This window comes from Cucurbita maxima, unplaced genomic scaffold, assembly GCF_002738345.1.
Source record: "Cucurbita maxima cultivar Rimu unplaced genomic scaffold, Cmax_1.0 Cma_Scf00028, whole genome shotgun sequence".
Classification (NCBI taxonomy): Eukaryota; Viridiplantae; Streptophyta; class Magnoliopsida; order Cucurbitales; family Cucurbitaceae; genus Cucurbita; species Cucurbita maxima.
In genome coordinates, this window is record NW_019272044.1 from 294,775 (window position 1) to 315,261 (window position 20,487).

General features: G+C 35.9%; 1 non-coding gene across 1 annotated transcript; it reads left to right on the plus strand.

Moving 5' to 3' along the window:
* Nucleotides 1-16,114: 16,114 nt before the first annotated feature.
* On the plus strand, nucleotides 16,115-16,220 carry LOC111465264. The gene has a single exon (XR_002714182.1). It is a non-coding gene; the product is annotated as a Plant small nucleolar RNA R71 (small nucleolar RNA).
* Nucleotides 16,221-20,487: the final 4,267 nt, after the last annotated feature.

A 20,487-nucleotide genomic window follows, 5' to 3' on the forward strand; every position in this document is an offset into this window, starting at 1 on the left:
ATCAACATTTTCATGACATATATTACTAACATCTCATTCATAACTTCACATAACATAAACAGTCAACAGTCAACATAACTCATTACGTCTCATAGCATAAATAGTCACATAATTCATCCATCATATAGTCATATCACATAATAAAACATGGTGCATGCAGGGGCCACAGGGCACGCACCATCATACAACATGTAGTAAACTAACTCCTACAGTAAGATCACTTACCTCGATGGTCTTGGTTGGAGTCACTCACAACAAGCTAATCCCAACGGTTAAATACATCCTATAATGACCACATAAAAACTTAGAAACCTTTCATAACATACCCTAGCTAAATCTCATGCTATTCATCAAAATAAACTCCCGACCCGATCTGTCTTTAACGGTTAAGAACCATACTGACCTTGGATAGTAAAACTAAGGGTAAAAACGGCTTTGGAAGGGTTGAAAACCTTGGAATCGATATATTATAGTGATACTAAGCCGCCAAGCCGAGCTGCCGAGCCGACCAACTAAGCCGCCAAGCCGAGCCGCAGAATTTGACGGAGCCGAGCTACCGTACACATCAAGCCGAGCCTAGAGCACGCGTGTTGAGCTGAGACCAAGGCTGCAGCCCACGTCTGTGCTGAGCCGAAACGCACAGGGCCTGCATTCTTTCCGTTGGCCGGTTCAGAGGCCGAAACTTGACCTGACTTTGCGTCTTCGCCCGAACCCTCATGAAAACCCTAATCTGATATGCCGCCACCGCCGATGATGCAATCACTTCCGTTTCCGACGATGGCATGTGGCGTCCTCCTCCTTCACTCCGACGATTTGCCTTATTCGTGTTGGGTTTTATGTCCTAAAACTCATGTCTATTCAGTAAAGATTGTTATTGAATAAAGTGAATTTTACGATCGTTAATCTAAATCCAATAAACTAAGAATACTCTAACTATAGTATGATTACTTGAACTATATGTAGAGACATAAGAGTGGATCAAATTCAAGTATATAGTCAAAATGATCTATAGTATAGAGATAAGGCTGAGTATCTTATCCTAGGGACACTATGGATGCGGCCCACTTTTGTATATGACATAAACAATGTGATCACTAAATTGTACATGCGGAGACATGTGAGTGGGGGTGTCCTATGCAATGAGTATTGCATAAGATCGGACCATGAAGAAAATCACTCTCACTTTATAATGTCGTTTACTGTTGAGACTAATTTTCTTTTCATTCTATGACCTAGGTAACTCGATCTTAATCTTGAGCTAACCATGAACTTCTGTTTATTCAGAATTATCCTTAGATTTGCATGGATGAGAGTGACTCGAGTTCGCCTACTTAATAGGCCTCCTATTTTAGAGGTAAGACTGGGTGAATGGCTGGGGACGTAGGGTGCAAGATGAAATTCGCTCCTACCCACTTTTAGGGATAGAAGAGAGTTAGTTCCCTTAAATACTGACTCTAAGTCTTGAACACGGGGCCCCACCCTCTCATTGGCCTGAGAGAGATTCGGTTTACTGGTTGGACCACAAACCAATTGTTCATTAGAGGATCAGTGGGACATAAGAAACAAGAAGTAACTTCGGGGTAAAACGGTTAATTGACTCACCTCTAGTTACGAACAACCTGTGAAGGATCGACTTACTAATCATGGTTGTATCAAATGGACAGAAATATATCTATAGTGAGGGGAGTGCAACTACTAGGCTATAGTGGAGTGTCCTAGTAGTTAACGAGTGTTGGTTAACAAGGTTAATGAGTTTAACCGGTTAATCTTGGATCGTTGGAGCCCATGATCTATAGGTCCATTAGGTCCCTCTACTAGCTCATATCGGACTAAACCATAAAACAGTGTGACGAGTGAGTTCGAAGTGTTCGAATTCAAATTAGGGAATATGCACTACATATATACGATATATTTAACCGCATTTTTGTTTTATTTACAAATTAAACAAAAAGAGAGATTCTGAGATATTTAAATAAGATTTAAATATTTTAATCAAATATGTGTCGGAATTGATTGGGATTGACATTTGAATTAATATTAAATATTAATTAAATAGTTTAATTAATCATTTAATATTTCTTTAATTTGAAATTAATTATTCAAATTAATTATTGAATTAAAATGAAGAAAGTCAAAATGTTGACTTCACTTCATCGAAAAATTCATGTTTGAGTTGTGGAATTTTGAGGTTTCAAAATTTGGTTTAACCAAACTTACATGCTTGCCAAATAAACTCCACAAATTTGAGTGGAATTTTGAGTGTCAAAATTTGGTGATCTCAAATTTGTATGAACATGCAAACATAACTCTATAAATAGAGTGATTAAGGTATATAGAACTTCTCCCTTGGAAAAACCTTGGGAAAAACTCTCACAAACTCTCTCTTCCAAGTTTAGTCACTCACCGGATTCCACAATCCCTCCTAAATTAGTCACTCACTGGATTCCACAATCCCGTTCTAAGGCCGAAGAATAGTGGAGAAGACGCTAGTGGTGGTTCGAAACCGGTTCGTGAGGAAAAAGGAATTTGAACTACAAAAGGTTAGTGCTCAAATACCTTGAGTTTTAATACTTATGAACATGCTAGTTATTTACTATAATTGATGTTCTAAGAGTGCCTAAGATTCAAATTGTTTCCGCATGTGTTATATTAACACCATCACTTGGTATCAAAGAAAGTTTTAGGCACTTTATTTACATTAATTTGAGCATGGTGGGTACCATTTCATGAAATTTTTTGGTTGATAACGTGGATGTTTTTTTGGTTTTGGCATTTTTTTATCTTTCCATTTGATACAATTATTGTAATAAGCCTAATTTGTATGGACTTTAATGAGTGAAGAAAGGTCTATAATTTATGGAGTCATTAGAGTCCATTTTAGGTTGTAATTGAGCGAAAATGAAAGAGATAGCAAGTTGAACTGAAGAAGAAGATAGAAGAGGCGGTTCGGGTGTATTTTCTACCAACAAAAGGTTGTGCCTTTGAAAACTTGTTGTCATAATGCATTGTGGCATTTAATACATGCACATCTTAATATGGAACATCAGTATATTAAGTCATTTTTTCATCATACATCTCACAGCATCTTATTATCATGTGTCGTCATCATCATGTCAACATCATGTACATCATCACATCATCATATAACATTATCACATCATTATCTAACGTCATCAAGTCATCATATAACATCATCACCTCATCATCTAATGTCATCATGTCATCATATAACATTATCACAACATCATATTACGTCATCACATCATTATTTAACGCCATCAAGCCATCATATTACATCATCACATCATTATATAACATCTTCACGTCATCATATAACATCATCACATCATCATTTAAACGTCACCATGTCATCATTTAACATCATTATGTCACCATATAACATCATCACATCATCATTTAACGTCATCACGCATTACATAACATCATCACATCATCACATAACACCATCCCATCATCACATAACATTATCACATCATCACATCATCATAGAACATAAAGCATAAATGACACGTGCAAGGGCCACTAGGTACGTGTCATCATACATAAAACGAGTCTTCCAACCGAGCTAATAGTAAAGTCACTTACTTTGTTAACTTAAGCTAATGTGCTAATTATCCTTAATGAAGGTTCGTTCCTGTCCTAAATCAAAGTCAGTTCAGCAGAAGCACATAAATATTCTCTAATGTCATTGGAATATTTGTTGTACTAAAGCACAGATGAAGGAGCAAGTCTTCTGTTCCAAAATGTGTAGTCTAAAAGATCACCCAACCTTGCTTCTGTTTCCTTAGTTTGACCATATGGCACCATACCCTTATGCTATTCTTGTCTCAAAGACTATTCTATGTGATCAAAGTGATCTAGCAAATGAGAGAATTGGAAAATTTTCTTTACATGCGAGCTAGAAATTAAGTGAGTCGAGCTAGCTATCCGTAACGACTTCCAAAGGTCAACAAACCTCGAGTGTTATGCGAGGCATAATGATGATCATCATCATAGTATACATGTCCATACTCATCATCATAAATAGAGAAGCGATGTATATGAACACACAAAATGCATGAGATCCCTATAGTTTTCATCTTTAGTTCATCTTTATGATACAACCCTATACATCGTTCACACATTACTTAAGTAACATGCAAGCATTGACCTTCACACATTCATCATCATTAACATTAATGATCGCTTGTGGATGTATATAATAAAATGAGGTAAAATTCACAAGAATAAGTGCAAGTATACACTATCACAAGTAGCAAGTAATAAGTAAATTATCGATTCCTTCCCCTAAAGCCTTGTTAATAGAAATTACAACTATCTTTTTGGTTAATTTTATCGCTAGAAATTAAGTGAGTTTTTTGGTAACATTCAAATGGGTGTTAGTGATTTTAACTACTTAAACAAAACTAAAACAGAGTGTCACTCTAGTCGAAAAACAAAAAATGATGAGAAAATCAACTATAATGAGGAAGGTTCGGCTAAGAGAGATTAAATAGATAAGTTGTTGAGTTTTGTGGTAGATTTTAGTTCATTTTAATAAATTCTCAAGCTCACTTCCGAGGGTCATGAATGATGATTATTTCCATAATCGTTCTCATTTCTATTAACAAGGCTCTTGGGGAAGAACTATTTTTAACCTTTCTATTACCCTTCAAGTCTCTTTGCTACGAGACTAGAGTATTAAAAAAGATTTCATTGCTCTCTCTCTTCTCCCGAATAAGAGAACAACTATGTATGTAAAGTAGCTAATTAAACACACATGTAAATCCTTAACAACAACTCTTTAATAAACTAAATTCATACTGTCAACATACTTAAACTATATAAAACTCTCTCGCCTCCCCTATAAATTTTAGCTTTCCATACAAACTCAATTAAACAGAGGAATCTGCATCTTCATCATGTAAAATTGATGGAATAAGAAAAGAGAATAAGGAAATAGAGAGTTATCCCAGTTTGTTGCCGTTCATCAATGGAAGTTCCCTTCTCTTGAGCTCTCACGTCCACCTTTTTGCCCTAATCAATCCTTGTTAGTCTCCTTTTCTTTCTGCTGTCAACAACTACTGGATTAGAGTTTTCTTCTTCTTCTCTGGTTTCACTGCAGAAGAGACTGCTTGCTGTGTAATTCGATTTTTCTCCCAAAGTGTGTCTCTCTCTCATCTTGGTCTTTCTTTTCTTTTATATTGAGCATGGGTTCCCCTTTAGGGCTGAAAAGGAATAAGTAGTCCACATAGGATGTTCTTCATTGGGTAGTCAATGACCCACTTGGACTGCTGACGTGGATTTAAAATTTTCATGTCATCCCCCATTTGTTTTCAAATTTGCTACTCTCACATGGTTTAACATAAATGTCTGAAATTTTACCACATAACTCAATTAAATATACAATTAAGATCGATTTATGCCAAATTATATTTTTTTCATGTTGGACCGCGATTTCATGTTCAATAAATGGGATAATAAATGAGAAAATAGTGAATAAGAGTGCAATATTAACTACAAAAAGACTTGATATGACTCTAGTTTTACAGAGTTATCACCCCCCAAACTTAGAAGATTGCTATCTCCAATCATTCTCTCCACTCTCCTTTTTTTTTTCTCATTGACAAAATGTTTGAAGAGTCATCAAAGGCATGATTTAATTCACATTATTTGTATTCCTTCCTTAAATTAGTTTTTTTCCCCACATTTCCCCTTACACTTATCACCAAATTTTATAAGAAAAATAACACATTCCTCACTTTGACAGTATTCCCCAAAACACTTCTAAAATGATTACCATTCCTTTACCTTTGCTTTTGTGACTTGGTTTCATAATTTATTTCATTAACTTACTCTTATCATGACAAAAAAATTTTTCCTCCCAAGAATCCTTCAAGTCATCCCCCTATTCTCTAGGTGCCTCCACTTGTGGTGCAAATCACCTAAGTCTTCAAAGGATGACTATATAGGCTAACACTCATTCTCACTTAGCTTAACTCTTTTGCTAGCATCTTGTAGTTTTCAGTGTGACCACATTTGTGATGCAACTCACCTGAACAGTAAGGATAGCTTTCTCTCTATTTTTTTTTTTTTACATCCCAATTACCTTCGATTAAGACACATCCATTGGTGATGCATATTGCCTGACAACGAGCAATTAAGACAATTTTTTTTGAAAGTTCAAACTTTAGGTTGAAGAGGAGTGGTCTCGAGTATGGATTTTTTTTTTTTCGTTTTTTCGTTTTTTTTTATATGGGGGCGATGGAATTGCTTTAATACCCTCAAACTTAAACTAGTCATTGTCCTCAATGAGCATTAGTGTGGGTGTGGAATCATTCTTGAAAGTAGATTGAGGTATAGAAGCTTCTTGGTTATTGTTTTTGTTGGGGAAATGGTCGAAAAGTTGGGTGAATTATGGGAATTCTTTATGATTAAGGTGGATTATGATAGATTGGATCCTTACCTTAACTTTGATGAATACTCTTTAATGTGAGCTTCAATTTCCTTAACCCCTTTTTTCTTTTAGAAAAACACACCACTCACGTTACTGTTTTATTTATCCATTAAAGCACTTGACAATACATCCCTAGTTCTTGCACAAAATATCATGACTTCATATGAAAACAAATGCATGATCTATTACCCATCCTAAAACTTCATGCTTCTAGGGTGCATGCATGTGCATGTTTCCAAATTATATGCAGTCAACACAACAAAACAAACACAACAAAAACAAACACAATATAAGGATGCATGCTTCTAAATCAGACAACAAGGTTATAAAGGGAGTGATGGCTCCACTCTTTAAAAATCTCCAATGGAAAACTTGGGAATGCTAAATTTTTGGACTTGGTTCTTAAGGCTTTATGTATTTCCTCATCCCTCTTTTTGACATAAGACCAATACCAATACGCCTTGCAACTCCCTTCACTGTTTTCGCACCAGCTGAGTAAAGCCTCTTGCTGTTTCAGCAGTTGATCTATATCGTCTGTTGCTCTGTTGTCCCTCCTCTTACCATTGCTGGCGCCATCCCTATAGGTTTCTATGTAGTCCATCAAATTTCTTGCCTCAAGTTTTTCTTCTTCCTCATCAAAAGGAACTGCAGCTTCCAGGCACAATATGGTTATTAGCTGTGGAAAAAACAGTCTCCCTACTTTCTTACTTCCACATTTGACAATCTCATCTGCTACAATCTTGCCCACATCGATGCTCAAATTCATTATGATTGCATACACCAATAAAACTCTGTCAGCTAACAATGTAGTATCATGTGTAGTAGGTAGTAAGTTGGTTTTTACTAAGGCAGCCCAAACTTTTGCTTCGGGGTTGAGGTCTGCTACTATTATCATCCTTACTCCTCTCAAGAGCTGCCACTGTGTTCCTAATATGGCTACCATCTTCAAGGTCATCTCAAGTTAATCATCTGATGGAGCTAGCACCATTTTGTTGAAGATGACATGCTCAAAAGATTGTAGGTGAAACAATTGGTTGATGGCTTTAGGGCTCCAATGGACTATTTTTCCTCTTACTAATGTTGTGTACCTTTCCACTTGATCAATATGTGCGTAAAACTCCTTCACTATTGGCACTATAGCTTGTTCCCTTTGGTGACAGAACATCTCCCACCCTAGATCGTTGATGGCGTTAAGAAAGGATTCCGGAAATGTGGGGTAGAATGTTGGGAACCTTCTTTCCACCAACACTACTCTTGACTTGAGGAGCTCATATATGTTGTACGCCTCCTCGTTTGCGATTATTTCTTTTTGTGTTGGGAGGTTCTCCATTTTGTTCTTGCCCTTTTCTCTTCGTTTCGAACCGGTGCCCGTTAGGAAGAGATCTTGATTTATTTCTTGTACTTCATCGTGCTGCACTTCTTCCTTCCCTTGCACTGTTTTTTTGCCTCTTGCTCTCGGTGCCATGATTGTCGGTTGCAAGCTAAATTTTTATCCTTGGTTGCTTGCAAGTGTGAAGGTTAATTCATAATGTTGGGTTATATCTTGTGGAAGTAGGTTGTATATAAAACAAAAGATGGCTCCTTGTGGAAGTAAATTTTTTCGTTTTTTTTATATAGCCGTTTGCTGTAATAAATTTTTAATTTTTTAATTTTTTTTAATAGCTGTCTACTATCAATAACAACAAGCTGCTGTACTATTTTGTATAACAGCAGGCGACTGTAATTATTATATATATTTCTTTTTTTTTTAACAGTAGACTGCTGTACATTTGTATAACAACAATTTGCTGTCATTTCTTCGGGCTGTTGTAATTTTTTTTAAGCAGTCTGCTGTCAATGAATTCAGTAGATTGTTGTAATAATTTTCTTTGTTTTTTTTTCCAAAGTTTTTGTTTTTCTTGTTAGACAGCAGATTGGTGTCATCTTTTGTGTTGGTGCTATGACTTGAGGTTTCGTGAGAAAGTGCACAACAATTAGATCAAATTCATGTGAATGAGGGAGAACACGGTACTTCATGGAAGCATACACAAAAAGAGAATAACTTTGTCATTAATCATAACCTAGTATATACCAAGTGTAATTAACCTCCTTACTACTTTGAAATTAGTCTTTTTAACCACATCACAATCCTCCTAATTCATCTACCAAAAATTAGCTTAGCCTTTTTAACCATATCAGAATCCTCTTAATTCATCTAAAAAGAAAAAAAAAGGTTACTTCCTTGGGGCATGCGAGTCATTCATGATTAAAAGGTAAAATAACATATAAAAAAAACTATCATTCTAAGATAAGTGAAGATAACTATTTAAAAACTAACTTGGCTTCCCGTGAGTTTGTTACCTGTTACCATTCCTACTTGTCCATTGGTTTGCGGATGATAAGGTGTGGCCCTCCATGTTTTACATTGTATCTCTCTAAAAAACTATTCATCAGTCTGTTCACAAAGTGTGTTCCCTCATCACTGATTAATGCTCTTGGTACACCAAACCTAGTGAATATGTTTCTTTTTAAAAGCTTGAGCACGGTCTTTCCATCGTTGGATGGACAAGTTATTGTTTCCACCCACTTGGACACATAGTCGACAGCCACTAGAATATATAAGTTCCCATAAGATGGCGGAAATGGTCCCATAAAGTCAATGCCCCATACATCAAAAAGTTCCACTTCTAAAATTGAATTCAGGGGTAGCTCATTTTTTTTACTGATATTTCCCATCCTTTGACATTGATCACAACCCTTGCAAATTTTTTTTGCATCTTTGAAAATTGTTGGCCAATAGAAACTCGATTGAAATACCTTAGCTGCTGTCCTTTGCCCTTCAAAATGACCTCCATATGGAAATGCATGTCATTGTTCAAGAGTTGTTGGTATTTCGTTGTCTGGAATGCATCTTCTCATTATGCTGTCTCCACATTGTTTAAAAAGAAAAAGTTCATCCCAAATGTAACTTTTGGAATCGTGGAAAAACCTCTTCCTTTGTTGATAATTTTTCTCTTCGGGTATGATGGCACAAGCCAAAAAATTTGCTACGTCTGCATACCATGGAGTTGCTGTCATTCTGCTACTGCTGTTTATTCCAAGCAGCTGTTCATCCAGAAATGCATCATCAATTTCTTTGCTATTAACCTTTTCTTCCATGTTCTCAATTCTAGATAAGTGATCCGCTACGTGGTTATTAGCTTTTTTCGTGTCAATTTCTATCTCGAACTCTTGTAGGAGTAGAATCCATCTAATTAATCTTGGCTTCGCATTCGGTTTCATCATTAGGTGCTTGATTGCTGCGTGGTTAGTGTGCACTTTCAACTTCGCTCCAAATAAATAAGCTTTGAACTTTTCAACAGCGAATACTACAGCTAACAATTCACTTGAGCCTCATTCAACATTTTGCTGGCGTAATAGATAGGATGAAGTACCTTCCCCTTTTTCTACCCTAACATTGCCCCCACAGCATGAAGACTAACTCAAATGGTGAATTCCAATCAAGGGTTGACATTATAGGAGCTGTGGTCAGTGCTGTCTTTAATGTTTGGAAGGCAGTCATGCATTGTTTGTCAAAAACAAATTTTCTATTTGACTCCAACAAACTACACAACGGTTTGCAATCTTGGAGAAATCTTTAATAAACCTCCTATAAAACCCTGCATGACCCAAAAAGCTTCTTATACCTTTAACTGACGTAGGTGGATTCAATCTCTCGATAGCTTCTATCTTGGCTCTATCAACTTCTATTCGTCTTCTTGAGATCTTATGGCCTAGCACTATTCTCTCATTGACCATAAAATGACATTTTTCCCAATTCAGTACAAGATTCTTCTCCTCACATCTTTGTAGAACCTTCCTCAAATTGCACAAACAAGTCTCAAAAGATTCTCCATAAACTGAAAAGTCATCCATGAATATCTCCATAAATGTTTCTACCATATCTGTAAAAATGGTCATCATGCAATGTTGAAATGTTGTTGGAGCATTACATAGTCCAAAGGGCATTCGTCTAAAGGAAAAAATGTTGAATACAACTCTCTATGGGAAACACTTGCACAGTTTATTAAAACCAATTGAGAAGAGATTTACTAAACACCCTATAGCTCTACTTTGTATTACTTGGGATTTCTTGGGATGATAAACTAAGTAGGATGGATGAGTATTTATACTAGATGATAGGTAATCAATTCCTAAAATTTCTCAACCTTTCTCCTAAAGTATTTAAATCATTTTCCTAAATTTATTTCTAAAATCCCTAAATCATTTTCCTAAGTTTATTCCTAAAATCCTAAATCATTTTCTTAACATAAATATAATCTCACATACAATGGTTGGGCTTAACCCTATTGGGCTAGTGATGATATTTTAACATTCCCATTCCCCCTCAGCACTAGTCCTCATTCGTTGCACCACAGCGAAAGCTCTCATGTGTGCAAATATTCAGCTCTTTTGTAGACAAGTCTACCACTTGGTCATCTGTATTCTTCCTTCAAGACTTTATCTCTAATAAAATGGAAGTGCACCTCCGCATGCTTTGTTCTGCCATGAAACATCGAATTTTCTACTTGACGATTCACATATTGGTTGTCGCATTGAAGTGGTATCGAATAGTCAACCTTTTGGTGTCAATCTTTCATCAGAAGTTTCAGCCATGTACATTTTTTAGCTGCGCTCGCCGCTGCTCTGTACTCTGCTTCTCTAGTTGACAATGATCCAGTTGGTTGTCTTTTGTTACACCAAGAAATTGTTCTTGAACTGAGCTTGAACACATGCCTGGTGCTTGACCTTCGAGTATCGTGATATCGTTTGACATATCTCAAGGTCTATCGGGCCACATCCAAATGAGGTTTCTTTAGACTTCGCATATACTGGCTAATGACTCCAACTTCATTTTCGAATCCATTTGGTTGGTTCATGTAGATCTTCTGATCCAACTCTCCATGCAAGAAAATATTCTTCATATCCATCTGTCTAAATTTCCAATCTTTATTAGCAAGTGCTGGAGGAACCTGTACGATAGTGATCTTCGCCACTAGACTGAACATTTCATCATAGTCTAGTCCATATTATTGACAGAACCCTCGAGCTACAGGTTGAGTCTTGTATCTTTCGATTGATCCATCCGAGAGACACATTATTTCGTAAGCCACTTGCAAAAGATGAGTTTGGTATCTCTGAGTCTTGGCACTAATTCCCAAGTTTGATTTTGTTTCAGGGCTATAATTTCTTCCTTCATCGCTTTTTGCCAAGCTGAGTTTTGTAATGCTTCTTCATATGTCTCCGGCTCATTAACTTCATCTTCTACTGCGTTGGCATACTCTGGATTTGGCTTTAGGATTATTTCTCAATGTCTGAGTTGTTGAAGTGTCATTTCATTTTCATTAGGTTCGCTTGGTTGAGTCACTTCTTGCTCACCAGCACTAGTGTCACTTGAATCTTCAGGCACATCAACACTTAAGCAAATGTGTACAATTTGTCCCCTGTGTTCTGCAGAAGAATTTCTTCAGTTTGCTCCCCCGTGTTCTGTAGAAGAATTTCTTCAATTTGCTCAAGGTTTGGTAATACTTCCTTTTCTGAGGGTCACTCCTCTTCTATTGCACCACTTTGATCATCAATCATGTGATTTGAGCATCTTGAATCAATGTTCCAATCATTCTCATAATCGATATGGTCTCCCATCATTGCCATGAGTGCTAGCTCATCTTCTTCTATAGCATATAGTACCTTTGCATCCCATTCCTCCTCCATCTCCATGTTGGAGGATGCCACATTGCTTTCAACAGATTTTTTCTTGGACTAACAATCTTTGGACATATGGCCCTTCTTCCCGCAATTGTAGTAGATGCCTTCAAATCTCTTCCTTTGAGAGTTATTATTATCGTTCTTCTGAGCTCTCCCTGGTTGTATAGTTCCTTGGTGATTTCTTCTTTTGTCACCATTGTATCCACGTTTTGTAGACGACCTATTATTGCTCCGACTTTCACTCGTGTAGAGTACTTCTTCTTCACCCTTCAATGTGATGCCTCCTATTTGTTTAGCCATGGCTTCTTGGCTGGCTAACAAATTTTCGAACTCTACAAGTGATGGTTGAATGAGCCATCCTTGTACAACAATAATAAAGCTTCTATATTCTGGTCGCAATCCGTTGATTATAATCCTCTTCATTCGAGACTCTACAATGGCGGACTTCGGGTCTAGTTCAGTAATCTCCTGACAGATCAACTTGACCTTGTAGAAGTATTGAGCAATCGTCATGTAACGTTGTGAAATTGACAACTTATTCTCCTGAAGTTGTGGCCTCGTATCGTTCTTCTTTGAGAACAACATCACGAACGTGTCTCATGCTTCTTTCGGTGTCTTGTCATCCCAAATATGCTCTAACATCTCTTCTCTGATTGTGGTCTTCAAGGCAAACGTTGCTTTGCCTACTTTGATTCTCCATTTGTGCAAGGCGCTGTTAGAATCATCCTCTGGCGGCGTAGTTTTGCATCCGTCAATGATCTCCCAAAGATCATGTTCTTGTAAATAGGACATCATGCATGTTGCCCACGTGTTGTAGTAGTTGTTGTTGAGTTTCTTGATTCCTCCAACGATTTGAAAATCACCCATTGTGTTGGCTATGCCTCAGTAATACCAAACAAGCTCTTTCGACACAAGACTTACAGAGTTACAGACTACTTACGACACAAAAGAAACTCACACACTAATAATCTCAAGAAATCATTTCTGATGTGGAAGATCAGAGAGAGCTGCAACCACAGAGCATACTAAGAATTCCAAGAGATCCACAACTTACACTGACCTCGCTCTGATACCAGATTGTTGAACACAACTCTCTGTGGGAAACACTCGCACACTTTATTAAGATCAATCGAGAAGGAATTTACAAAACACCCTGTAGAAACTACTACTTTGTATTGCTTGAGATTTCTTAGGATGATAAACTAGGTAGGATGGAGGGGTATTTATACTAGATGATAGGCATCCTAAAATTTCTCAACCTTCTTCCTAAAGTATCTAAATCATTTTCCTAAATTTATTCCTAAAATCCTAAATCATTTTCTTAACATAAATATAATCACTCATACCATGGTTGGGCTTAACTCTATTGGGCTAGTGATGATATTTTAACAAAAAAATTTCATGTGGGCATGTGATGTAGTTTTCTCTTGATCTTCTGGACTGATTGTAATTTGATTGTATCCCGAATAACCATCCAAGAAGCAATAATGTGACTTTCCAAGAAGCCTATCAAGCATTTGATCTATAAATGGTAAGGGAAAATGATCCTTACGTGTCACTTTGTTTAGCCTTCAATAATCCATGCAAATTCTCCATCCATTCACTATTCTAGTGGGGTGATACTCATTGTTCTCATTTGCCATTACTGTTATCCTCCTTTCTTCGGAACACATTGAATAGGACTGACATAGCTGCTGTTTGCAATTGGATAAATTATTCCAGCATCTAGCCATTTGAGAATCTCCTTTTAACGACCTCCTTCATCATGAGATTTAATTGTCTTTGTTGCTCAATTGATTTAACTTTTCCTTTCTCCAATTGTATTTTGGGCATGCATAGTGAAGGGCTAATTCCTTTTATATTCGCCAATGTCCAACCTATCACCCCCTTGTGCTTCTTCAATGTTTCTAGGAGCATATCCTCTTGAGCCGAGGATAGTGTCACTGAGATGATGATGGGTAGTGTCTTTTGTCACCTAAATAAGCATACTTAAGGTTAGGAGGTAGTGGTTTCAAGTCCAGTTACGACGCTTCCTCAATAGATGATCTCATCGGTGAACTCTTTCTTCCCTCACATTCTAGTGACTCAAAAGTTCTACTTAATTCACCTAAAACTGCTAACTGTTCTATTCTGTCATTCCAGCTATTGTCTTCTTCCTGCTTGCTTTCTCCATCCTCCCATTCCTCGGTTGTTGGTTGTTCTGTCAATTCATATATTGCTGAGCATTCTTCTGTCATTGTTGGATATTTCATGCTGTCATTGATATTAAATTCAACTTTTTGGTCACCCATTCTTAACATGATGGTTCCTTTGTAGACATCTACTAATGTTCTTCTAGTCTTTAAAAATGACCTTCCCAAAATAATTGGTACATCATGATCGACTTCATAATCTAAAATGATAAAATCTGCAGGAAATATGAATTTGTCAACTTGAATTAAGATGCCCTAAATCTTTCCTTCGGGATAAATGATGGACCTATCAGCTAGTTGTAAGGTGATTGTAGTCAGTCTAGCCTCTCCAATCCCAAACTTCTTGTAAATAGATAGAGGCATTAAGTTGATGCTTGCTCCCAAGTCACATAGTTCTCTTCCTAGCTCCTTTCCTCCAATTGATATGAGAATAGTGAACGACCCAAGGTCTTTTTCCTTTAGTAGGATCTTGTTCTTCAATATTGCACTGCACTCTTCATTTAGTGACACCACCTTAAATTCTTCAAACTTCCTTCTATTAGTGAGTACATCCTTCAAGAATTTCACATAATTTGGCATTGGCTTCAAAGCTTCCACTAGTTGTATGTTTATATGAATTTTCTTCGGAATATCCATAAACTTCTCAAAATGGGCTTCCTCTTTCTTTCTTTTTATTTTTTTGTGGAAAAGGAGGTGCTGGTGTGCATGTTCTGCTCTCTTGTCCACTGCTGGCTATTGTTTGCATTTTAGGTTGCTTCTCAATTTCTGCATAATCCTTGCCGTGTTCTTTTTGTACAGCAGCTTCCTCATTTCTCTACTGTGTATCAGAAGTTTCTTGGGAATGGCTGTCACATTGTTTTGCATTTTTTTCTCCCTTGCTAGGTATTTTTTTTCCACTTCTCAACTCTATTGCTTGACATTGCTCTTTGCCTTCTCTTTTTTGTTTCGGTGTCTGCTGGCAACTTCCCAAGAGGCCTATTTCGTAACTCAGTTGCTAATTGACCTACTTGAAATTCCAAATTTCGCAATGAGGCTTGTTGACTTTGTATCACAGCATAATTTTTAGCCATATATTCCTTTATTAGGTTCTCAATAGATGTTCCCGATGTGTATTGAGCTTGGCTAGTTCCTTTCCCTTGGGTGTTGACTTGTTGAGAACTATAAGCCAATTGATTGTGTAATCCAAAACCCGGAGGGTAATTTGCTTTAGATGACATTTGTTGGTTGTATAAGTCTTGTCCCTTCCATGAGAAGTTTGGATGATTTCTCCACCCCGGATTATAAGTATTTGAGAAGGGATTATTTTTCTGGTTTCCTTGACTAGCTTGATTCCCGACATAGAAAATTGAGGCCGGATTGCTTGGACACTGATCGAAGGTGTGTTCCTCTCCACAATATACACAAGATTCGGCTGCTGTTTGGTTAATTACAACAGCTGTATGGACTGGTGCTTTAATCATGAAGTCTTGCCCCAACGTTAGATTTTGTAAAATATTAGTCACCGAAGCAAGTTGAGCATTGATAGAAGACAAAGCATCAACTTCAAGTACTCCTCGAGTCTTCTTTCCTAGGTTGCTTCTCACATCGGCTCATTGACAATAGTTAGATGCTATTCTCTCTAAAACCTCATATGTTTCATTGTATGTCTTTGACAAAATAGCCCCTAGCGGAAGCATCAACTACTTGTTTAGTAGCAATATTTAATCCATTGTAGAAAGTCAACATTTATATACAATGAGATAATCCATGGTGAGGACACTTTCTAAGCATCTCCTTAAATCTCTCCCAAGCTTCACTTAGTGTCTCATCTTCAAACTGTTGAAAAAAAACAATCTCATTTCTGAACCGTGCGTTTCTAGTGGGTGGAAAGTACTTGATCAAAAATTTCTCTATTAGACTATTCCAAGAAGTTGATAACCAGCTCAGTCTAATCACGTATTTATCCACTTCTTGGAATCGAAATGAGTCACTAACTCCAAAAAATGACTTTAGTTGTAGGTGAAGATCTTCTGACGGTAGTCCATGAATTTGCCGAATGGTTTGCAACATTTGAAACATCACGGTTTTAGCTCAAACGTGGTTGCTTGCATTTCATGTCTAATGATGCACAGATTTAACTCTTTCACAGTTGGGTGTGCATATGCTCGGATCGCTCTTTCTCTGTCATCTGCTAAATGAATGGCATTGACAGTAATTCTTTCTTGATGCATCATCGCTGGATTTTCAAACTCCCGATTCAACTAGGCTCCAAGTTCTATTTGGAGTATATTCTGTTCTGTCATTTTCTTTTTCTCCTTCAACCTTCGTCTAAATGTTCTCTCTATTTCAGGATCCAAAATAAATTCCAAACCCATAGGTGGATTCATACACAGAATTCTGCAGCAGTAAATTGAATTCTTCAGTAGTAAATACAGTAGTAGAAAATTCAGCTTACTGCCATTCTTGTTGGCTCCAGCTCACGAAAATCTACAAGTAAAATAACCAAATTAGGTTCCCCAGCAACGGCGCCAAATACTTGATCGCTTGTGGAAGTATATAATAAAATGAGGTAAAATTCACAAGAATAAGTGCAAGTATACACTATCACAAGTACAAGTAATAAGTAAATTATCGATTCCATAGGGAACCTATCTTTTTGGTTAATTTTATCGCTGGAAATTAAATGAGTTTTTCGGTAACATTCAAATGGGTGTTGGTGATTTTAACTACTTAAACAAAACTAAAATAGAGTGCCACTACGGTCGAAAAATAGAAAATGATGAGAAAATCAACTATAATGAGGAAGGTACGGCTAAGAGAGATTAAATAGATAAGTTGTTGAGTTTTGTGGTAGATTTAATTCCTTTTAATAGATTTTCAAGCCCACTTCCAAGGGTCATGAATGATGATTATTTCCATAATTGTTGTAATTTCTATTAACAAGGCTCTAAGGGGAGAACTATTCCTAACCTTTTTATTACCTTTCAAGTCACTTTGCTATGAGACTAAAGTATTAAAGAGAATTTCACTGCTCCCTCTCTTCTCCTGAATAAGATATGTATGTAAAGTAGCTAAATAAACACACACGTAAATCATTAACAACAATTCTTTAATAAACTAAAATCATACCGTCAACATACTTAAACTATATAAAACTCTCTCGCCTCTCTTATAAAGTTTAGCTCTCCATACAAAGTGAATTAAACAGAGGAATCCGCATCTTCATCATGTAAAATTGATGGAATAAGAAAAGAGAATAAGTAAATAGAGAGTTATCCCAGTTTGTTGCCATTCGTCAATGGAAGTTCCCTTCTCTTGAGTTCTCACGTCCATCTCTTTGCCCTAATCAATCCTTATTAGTCTTCTTTTTCTTCTGCTGTCAACAGCTGTTGGATTAGGGTTTTCTTCTTCTTCTTTGGTTTCACAGCAGTAGAGACTGCTGCTGTGTAATTCGATTTTTCTCCCAAAGTGTGTCTCTCTCCTCTTGGTCTTCCTTTTTCTTTTATATTGAGCATGAGTTCCCTTTAGGGCTGAAAAGGAATAAGTAGTCCACATCCTATGTTCCTCATTGGGTAGTCAATGACCCACTTGGACATCTGACGTGGATTTATTATTTTCATGTCATCCCCCATTTGTTTCCAAATTTGCTACTCCACATGGTTTAGCATAAATATTTGAAATTTTATCACATAACTCAATTAAATATACAATTAAGACCGATTTATGCCAAGTCATATTTTTTTCCATGTTGGACCGCAATAAATGATTTTAGAATAAATGGGGTAATAAATGAGAAAATGGTGAATAAGAGTGTAATATTAATTACAAAAAGACTTGATATGACTCTAGTTTTAGAGAGTTATCAATTAACTAGGGTTGTATCTTTGAAAACTCGTTGTCATAGTGCATCGCGACATTTAATGCATGCACATCATCTTAATATGGATCATTATCATATTAAGTCATTTAATCATCACAGGTCTCACATCGTATTTATCATGGCAAAATATAGTAAAGCAAGATGGTATGGTCAAAAATAAAGATTTTAAACAATGTTATTCATATGAACAAAACTATTAATTTATTACAAAAAAAAAAAAAAAAAAGATTTTGAAACTCGCTACTCATTACCGAAAAAAACAATAATATTATATATATATATATATATATAATTTTTTATCATATAAATTATGAAGATAATAAAGATTCATCTATTTATGAAATAAAAGTATAAATAAAAAATAATGAAGAAAGTTTGTATGAGTACAACCCAGATCAATTGAAATTGTTTGATAAGAGTATCCCTATCAATAATTATCTAATAGATAATGATATTATAGATCAGAAAAAAAATATGGATAGAAAATATTTTGATTGGAAAATGCTGCATATTTGTCTTAAAAATAAGGCCAATATTAGAGCCTCGATCAATATTGAGACTGACACAGAGTAATAATTTTCAACTAATTGAAAAAAGGGATAAGAAGTATGAATCAAGAAATCAAAGCATTGAACAATAAGAAAAATATATTTTTTGTTTTTGATTGGATTAGAATGAATGAAAAAATACTAAGTGGTTCCATATCCAATCTCGAACTTCCTTTCTTTCTAGAAGTTTTTGATACTTTATAATGTATATAAGATTAATTCGTGGATCAAATTACTTCTTTCTTTTGAATGAAAATGAAAATTTTATTATTAGTCAAAATGAAAAATTAATTGAAAAGAAAAAAGATTTCCTTTCAATATCAACTATGAAAAAAACTCTTGAATTAGAAAATAGAAATAAAGGAAAAAGGAATTTGGGCCGAAAAGAATTGTGACTTGAGTTTTATCCAACTAAAAAAAATCTTAAAAAAGATTTGGGGGGAAGCAGTGAAAAACAATAGAAAGATAAGCTTTTTTTCCTTCTTAAACCAATATTTTCTTTTTCAATTGAGGTGAGATAATGCCTTCATTGGCAAACTCATGAATAACATTAACATATATCCTCTATTTAAGAAGATATGAATATAGAGCTTATGATAGTTTCCAAGGAGTTTGATAAGGTAACCCTAATCCTCACCTAACGATCCAAGCTTTTGTTTTAGCAAGAACCCTTGAATCAAAGTAATTACCACCTCCTTATACGAAATTTGGATCAACCAAGAGATAAGGCTAGAATTAGATTACCTCTTACGATCGAAGATCTAGAAGAAACATTTGAAACCTTGTTTTAAATTGAGTCACTCCACAATCTAACTTGATCAAGGCTTGATTGAATGGGTCGGGTGCAATTCTACTACAAGAATTGCTTGAAACTTAGAAATGACAAATATGATCCTCGGATTTCTAAGGAAAACGTCTTAATTTGAAATCTGAATTACATTCATCAACGAATCTGAATTTTACATAACATATTGTGTGTATTTATAATCTCCCGACAAAAAACATTTGTGGATGAGATTTATTCGAGATGTTTGTGGACGAGATTTATTCCCGATCCCCTTTAATCTCCACAAAAAATCAAATTGACCATTTGACTTTTACATAATTTATGAAATTAAACATAGTTTTTTTTAATAAATGTTGATGTGCTTGAGTGACTAATGCAATAGATTTGAAATTAATTGAGTTCTCCGTGCGTAGATTTGAATTCTGTTGTTGACTTATTTTTTTGAATCTTCACGACATTTTTTGAATTTTCCTATCAATAGGTTCATTTGGAACACCGTGATTCTTATCATATTCCCCCTCTTTAGAAGGATTCGCCCTCGAATCAGAAAAAAAAATCATCACCTTCTTTCCGTCACCTCTTTTTGAAATGTTTTGCACTACTTTTTAAGAAATAAGTCTGCAGAGCATCATCCATAAATCTATCTGCCACATGTTTCATCTTCGGCCAACAAAAGTGTTTATGCAACATCTTATAAACTTTATTAATCCTAAGATGTCCCATTAAGGCACCACCATATGCTTCTAATAAGATAAGGAACCACTACAAGGGGAGTAAGATTTGGATTACCTTGTTGATCGAATATCTCAAGACAAGAACATTATTTGAGATTCGAATCACTCCACAAGCAAGATCGATCATATCTAGCTTGAATGATTCTTGTTGATCAAATATCTCAAGACAAGAACACTTGATTGAGA